We start from the raw sequence: 7,268 nt of genomic DNA, 5'->3' as shown, positions 1-7,268 counted from the left end.
CTCAAAACCTTAATTTCATCACACGTGCGAATTCCCTTTGCCTATAAGGTAACATACTCACCAGTTCTTGGGATTAGGACATGAACATGTATGGAGGCCATTATTCAGCCTACCAAATCATCACACCTTAGGAACATAACCAATGCTAGTTACCAAGACACCCATATTCATTAGTTTGTTTTTTCATCTATTCTAGAGTGCCTCCTGTATGCCTGGCGTGGTTCTGGTCATTGCAAATAAATTTACGATGTCTGCTCTCTAGGGGGTGAGAAAAGAAACATCTGAACAGTTGTAAAAGGAAATTGAAAGTTTATATTTCTTCAATGCCTACCATATGTGATTAGTTTTCTATTGATCCTGTAACATATTACAGAGAACTTGTGGCTTAAAACAACACAATGTCTGGAGCTGCTGCCACCAAGTCCAGATCTCCTTGCCATGTGCCCCCGATGGCCACCCGATGTGCATTCCTGATTCCTTTTGGTTTGAAGTCCAATATGGCAATTCTCAAGGATCAGCTGATTCATAATCTTCTAAAGGAAGAACAGGCCCCCCAGAATATGATTATAGTTGTTGAGGTTGGTGCTGTTCACATGGCCTTTGCCATCAGTATCTTAGTGAAGGACTTGGCAGATGAACTTGCTCTTGTTGATGTCATGGAGGACAAATTGAAGGGAGAGATGATGAATCTCCAACATGGAAGCCTTTTCCTTGGAATGCCAAAGATTGTCTCTGGCAAAGACTATAATGTAACGGCAAATTCCAAGCTGGTCATTATCACAGCTGGGGCACATCAGCAAGAAGGAGAAAGCTCTCTTAATTTGGTCCAGTGTAATGTAAACATCTTTAAATTCATCATTTCTAATATTGTAAAATACAGCCCAACTACAAGTTGCTTATTGTTTTAAATCCAGTGGATATCTTGACCTATGTGGCTTGGAAGATAAGTGGCTTTCCCAAAAGCCGTGTTATTGGAAGTGGCTGCAGTCTGGATTCAGCCCAATTCCATTACCTGATGGAGGAAAGGCTGGGTATTCACCCATTAAGCTGTCATAGGCGAGTCCTTGGGGAACGTGGATACTCTACTGTGTCTGTATGGAGTGGAGTGAACGTTGCTGGTGTCTCCCTGAGGACTCTGCATCCAGATTTAGGGACTGATACAGATAAGGAATGGTGGAAAGAGGTTCAAAAGCAGGTGGTCAAGAGTGCTTATGAGGTGATTAAACTGAAAGGCTACACTTCCTGGGCCTTTGGACTCTCTGTGGCAGATTTGGCGGAGAGTATGATGAATCTTAGGTGGGACACCCAATTTCCATCATGATTAAGGGTCTCTATGGAATAAAGGATGATGTCTTCCTTAGTGTGCCTTGCATCTTGGGACAGAATGGAATCTCAGACCTTGTGAAGGTGACTCTGACTCCTGAGGAAGAGGCCTGTTTGAATAAGAGTGCAGATACTTTGGGGGATCCAAAAAGAGCTGCAATTTTAAAGTTTTCTGAGGTCACACCACTTCACTGTCTAGGCTACAACAGGATTTTAGTTGGAGGTTGTGCATGTTGTCCTTTTTATCTGATCTGTGATTAAAGCAGTAATATTAAGACAGACTGGGAAAAGTATCAATTCCTAAAGTTAGAAAGAGGCATGGTTTGTAAAATCCTACAGCTGTATCCTGATGCTTCATGGTACTAATCTCGCATAGTCCTATAAGTCTACCACCTTTGAGGCACCACTGCCAATGCTGCAAATGCTGCAGTTACCCCTTGAGCCAGATGGATGTTTACTGTGTGTTATATAACTTCCTGGCTCCTTCACCTAACATGCCTAGTCCAACATTTTTTTCCAATCAGTCACATCTTAGGATCCAGTGTATAAATCCAATATTGCATGTCTTGTGCATAATTGTTCCAAAGGATCTTATTCTGTGGACGATATATATCAGTCGTACACATTGCCATATAGTGCAAAAAGAAACATCTACATATAAACAATGCAACCAACTATCCAAGTGTCATACCAACTAAAACCCCCAATAAACCTTGAACAGTGAAAAAAAAAATAATAAAACAACACAATAGATATTCTTATAGTTTTGTAGGTCAAATATCCAGCACGGGTCTAAATCAAGGTTCCAGCAGGACTGTGTTCCTTTTTGGAGGCTCCAGGGGTCAATCTGTTTCCTTGCCTTTTCCAGCTTCCAGAAGTCACCTCCATTTTTTTGTTTATGACCTCCTCTTCCATATCAAAACCACCAATTGTGGGCCACAATCTTCTCAGGTTACAATGGGTCTGGTTCTCTCTCTTCTGCCTCCCCCCTCCACCTATAAGGACCCTCTCGATTACATCAGGCCACCGAGATCATCCCAGATGAGCTCTGCATCTCAGGGATAGCTGATGAGCAAGCTCAATTTCACCTGCTGCCCTAATTCCCCTTTGCCATGAACCTAATGTAGTCACAGGTCCAGGAGATCAGGAAGTGGACATCTTTGGGAGCCATTATTCTGCCTACCGCAGCATGTCACACCCACTGATAGCATTTTTAAAGTATTATCTCATTTAGTCATCAGAACAACCATGTAAAGTAGTACTGTCATCATCCCTATTTTGCAGATGGGGAAATGGGGTACATGGCGCTTATGTAATTTTCCCAAAGTCACATGGCTGATAGTGATTATATTTGAAACCAGAGAGTTTTGGTCTAAAACCCCCTCCTATAAACACTGCACCATGTTGTCTCATATGTAATGCCTACTACATGCCAGTCCTGTGCTCTTTTATAAACTATAATAAGCTAGCAGTTTCCTTAATTTAAAGAAACCCTTAACTTTCAAGTTTGCAACACAGAATCTCCATCAAGGAAGGGGTTTGGGACCTCACAGTCCCAATCCTCTTGACTTCATGGATGATGCTGGTTTCTGCTACCATGATCCACCTCTCTGGCCTAGGGGAGATGGGTTGTCCACCTTAGACAGCCTCACAGAGCCAGATTAAGAACCAACAAGGCCAGGCATGATAGCTCATGCCTGTCATCCCAGCACTTTGGAAGGCAGAAGTGAGAGCATCAGTTGAGCCCAGGAGTTCAAGACCAGCCTGGGAAACAGTGAGACCTCACCTCTACAAAGATAAAAAAAACATTAGCCAGGCATGGTGGCATGAACCTGTGGTCTCAGCTAAGCTACGGTTGCCCCACTGCACTCCAGTCTCAGTATCAGAGCAAGACCCTGTCTATAAAAGGAAAGAGAGAAAAAAGAACCAACAGCTGAGCATGTCTCTGAAGCCATCTATGAGAGGGACCAGATCATTCCAGGGAGAGTAAGATGGAGGGAATTATATTTAGCAAAATTATCTCAAGGGCAGTGTGACAGGAAAGAATTCTTTGAGGGGCCTCCTGGATTGAAAAATAAGACCCCCAAAGGCAGGCTTGATGATCAACAGATGGTTGATCTAATCTTATTAGAGGGGCCTGAGTTAATTATAGTTTTATTTTATTCTGTAAAGCCTGCAAATTTGGGCCAGAGCAGAATTGTTCTGACAGCAAAAAAGATATAGAATCAGGGTTCCTACTTCCCCATATCTGCCACTCCTACCCCCAGATGAATATGAAGGCAACATTTAGGGAACATGAGTTTGGAGGACAAACTCTTTGCTTGCTCAGGGCCCCTACACATTTTCGCTGTCTTTACAGAGATTCTTCCCTTTAAAATCCCATAGCACAGTTGAGACATGAATAAAAGGTTCTATTTTATTAAGATTTTTTTCCCTGAAGTCCAAAATAAATATGGAGAGGAACATAAAACAGCATCATCTCAGCAGGCTATGTCATCCTGGCTTCTGACCTGCTCTGCTTACCATCTTAGCACCCACTGCCCGAAAGACCACCCTGCCAGACACACCTGCCCTTGAGGAATGATAATCTGAAGTGATTCAGGCAAGTCCCCTGCTACCAGCCCAGGGGCCACCCTCCAAGATTCAGCTTCCCAGCTGAAGATACAGCTCTTCATTTGATTAACACTGGAAAGGCCTTTTGGAGATAATTAGGTAGTGGGGCTCAGAAACCCCTACAGGAAAACACCATCTCCACCTAGCCCCTCATTCATAAAAGACACACACACACACACACACACACCCCCTAGGAAGAAGAAGACCACAGAACACACACAGAATCCACACAGTAACTCCTCCCAATAACTCATCAAAATGAGTACCATTAGCTCTTTTTACAGAGCAGTAAACTGAGGCTCGGGAAACAATGTAATTTCTCCAACCCACGCAGTAACTAACGAAGCCACAGTTTGATTAAGCTTTCTCAGACTACAGAAACCACGCTGCCTCCCCATGATAAAGGAAAAAATTAAATAAATAAGTGCACACAACTGTTTTGGCATCAGTAGCCCACACCCTTCTCGTTTCACTACTTAATATTCAAATGCAGAGAATTTCCACACTGGAGAATCAAAAGCCCAGAGATTTTCCCTAGAAGGCCTCAGAGCTTGATTTTTCACAAATGGCCCCAAGGATGGAAAAAGTCTCCCAAATTGAGACTGGCAGGAGAGCGGGACCCATTTTGTCTGATTTTTCTTCTCTCCTTTCTTGGCATTAGCAGGCTTAGCTCGCGCCAGTGGAAAATTCCCAAGTGCCAAGCAGTTCTCAGATAATCTGCACGCAAAACAAAACAAAATTAAAAAAAAAAAAAAGCCTTTCAACAGAGGCAGCTCATGAGGGGTTAAGGCGAGCCTGCAGCCAAAACATAGATTTTTTCAGATACTTGACGTCTTTTTCATGTTGATCAGGAGGTTTGTGCCCAGCCACAGCCTATGATGGCTTCAGTCCATCACTGAGACCGGTACTGGGTCAGACCAGAGCCTGCCTTTGGACTCAAGAGGGTCCCAGGTCCAGATAGTTTGACCTCTGCCTGGCCTGGGCCTGGAAATTCCCTGTGAGAAAGGACAGGAGCTGCCTGGGAGGGCTGAGGAAGAAGGATCTGTGCTGGGTTGGACTCAGGGATGACAGACAGATGGACAGAGGTGGAATTTGAAGAGGGTGAGAAAGAAAGAGAGAGATATTGACTGTCGAGGAGTCCCTATGTATATCCTAGAAGACAAAATCTAGTATAGAATGCTCTATTCATAAGACAAAAGATGTATTAATCCTATCAGAGTGCAATCATATTAACAATAACATTTGCATATAGTCATTTAGGCAATATTTATTAAGCACCTAAGCATCAGGCAAGAATTTGACAATGGGCAGAGTAGCCTGGGTGCCTGCTGGCAGAGAGCTTTCATCCTCACCGTGGAGACATGCAGTAAAATTGACAGTGACGTAGCAGACTTCAGTGCTATGGAAGGGGCCATGGGAGCGCACAAGACAGGGAAATCTGATGTTTATTTGGATTTGATGTTTTTACAAAACATGCTCCCCCACTGCAGTTGTTAATCTTCTAAAAAAAAAAAAAAAAAAACCTTGTAAGGTAGGCATTACTGTGTTATCATCAGAGTCATCCCATGTTGGAGATGAGGAAACTGAGGCTCAGAGAAGTGGAGGAGCACACAGGGCAGCCCAGAAGCTAGGTGTGCCTGCCCTTATGTCTGAGATGCCCTCCTTCGGGACAGCGCCGGGCTCCTCTGCTCACCCGCTGAGGGCAGGTGGGCAGGGCCTGCTGCAGCTGGGGCTGGCTTACTCCTCGTTGTGAGGAAGCAACCTGCCTGCCATCCGCTCACTCAAGGGTCTTCTCAGCGAACTCAGTAGGTCTGAGAAACAGACATGGAAGACTGAGTCAGACCCACCAAGGTGTCCTCTGATCACCCCTGTTCCCCTTGCCTTCCCCAGGCTTAGCATTATAACAACCCTGCTTCCCAGGTCAGGAGATCCCTAGGTAGTTCATAAACACAGCCCAGTTCTGTGACACCTTATGCCAAAGACCTGTAACTCAACACAGGCTCTACCTTTGCCCACAGGCATGGGAAGATGCCTTTTCAGAGGGCACATCATTCTTCCCCTCCACTCCTTCAATCCTAGCCCCTGGGGCTAGCGACGGGCAGAATTCCTGGGGAAGAAGGACCACCTGAGATAGTACATCTTGGGGAAGGCTGCAATGACCTGTTCTCATTCCCTCTGCCCCAACAAGTTGTAAATCGGAGAGAGCTGAGTTCTAACCTGGCTTCACCATTTGTCTTAGCTCCAGCTGCTATAACAAAGTACCACAGTGGGTGGCTTATCCACAATGGACGCCTATTTCTCACAATTCTGGAGGCCGCCAGTCCAAGATCAAGGCTCCAGCATGGCCAAGGTCTGGCGAGGACCCCCTTCTGGGTTGCAGAATCCTGACTTCTCCTTGGATCCTCACATGGTGGAAAGAGGGGACACTGGCTCTCTGGTCCCTTCTCATAAGGCATGAATTCCATCATGAGGGCTCAGCCTTCAACACCTCATCACCTCCCAAAGGCCTCACCTCCAAATGCTGTCACATAGGGGGTTAGATTTCAGCACATGAATTTGAGCTTGTTTGTGGGCTATGTAGGCATCTCTTGACCTGGGAACTAGGATTTTTATAATGTTGTGGATTTCAGCATATGAATATGGACAGGCACTTGACCCATAACCCCACTTTAAACCTGGGTGACCCTTGCTAGGATCTGTTACCCTTTGAGCCTTGGCTTTCCTACCTGTTCAGTGGCGACACCTGCTGCTAGTTGAGTGGCCCTGAGTCTGTGTCTGGTGCACGTGTCATGGGCTCAGCACAGGCTGCTGTTAGGGAGTTTCCTTCCCTCCATCCTTGACAGCAAGGACCACCTCACTCCCTAGTCCCAGCACCCAGTGTCGGCCAGGCATAGAGGAGGCACAAGGAGCATTTCCTTTTGATTAAAGTTAGTTCATTTTATTCTGCCTTATTCTTTACCTTGGGGCTCTGTGGGAGGGGACCTACGTGGGATTTGGCCACATGGCCCCAGACCATGAATAGATCCATTAGGTTACATTTTCCAGTCTCAGAGATACATGCCCAGAGGAAACGAAAACCAGAGGTTGCAGTCAAGAGACCTAACTTCTAGCTTGGTTCAAATTCCAGCTTCATCACTTGCCAGCTTCATGAGTTTAGCAAGTCATTTGCTTTTTCTGGGCCTCTGTTTCTCAATCACAAGGTTGGGTCCCAAAGCACTACTCCTCCCTGACACTCCCAGAGGTCTCCCTAGTTCAAGAACAGGCCAGGAGACTCTCTCTGGGTCTGCTCTCCTCTATCCTGTATGTTGGGGGCCAATGCTGGTTTCAGAGCC

The 7,268-nt window shown here is 45.4% G+C and overlaps 1 pseudogene; it reads left to right on the top strand.

Annotated features, from left to right (window-relative positions):
* The first annotated feature begins 479 nt into the window (after positions 1–479).
* On the top strand, positions 480–1,489 carry LOC100614122 (L-lactate dehydrogenase A chain-like; annotated as a pseudogene).
* The last annotated feature ends 5,779 nt before the right edge of the window (positions 1,490–7,268 follow it).

The sequence above is a fragment of the Pan troglodytes genome, chromosome 3 (genome assembly GCF_028858775.2).
Source record: "Pan troglodytes isolate AG18354 chromosome 3, NHGRI_mPanTro3-v2.0_pri, whole genome shotgun sequence".
Lineage (NCBI taxonomy): Eukaryota > Metazoa > Chordata > Mammalia > Primates > Hominidae > Pan > Pan troglodytes.
The sequence above is the reverse complement of the archived record's forward strand: the minus strand, read 5'-3'. Positions and strand labels throughout refer to the sequence as shown.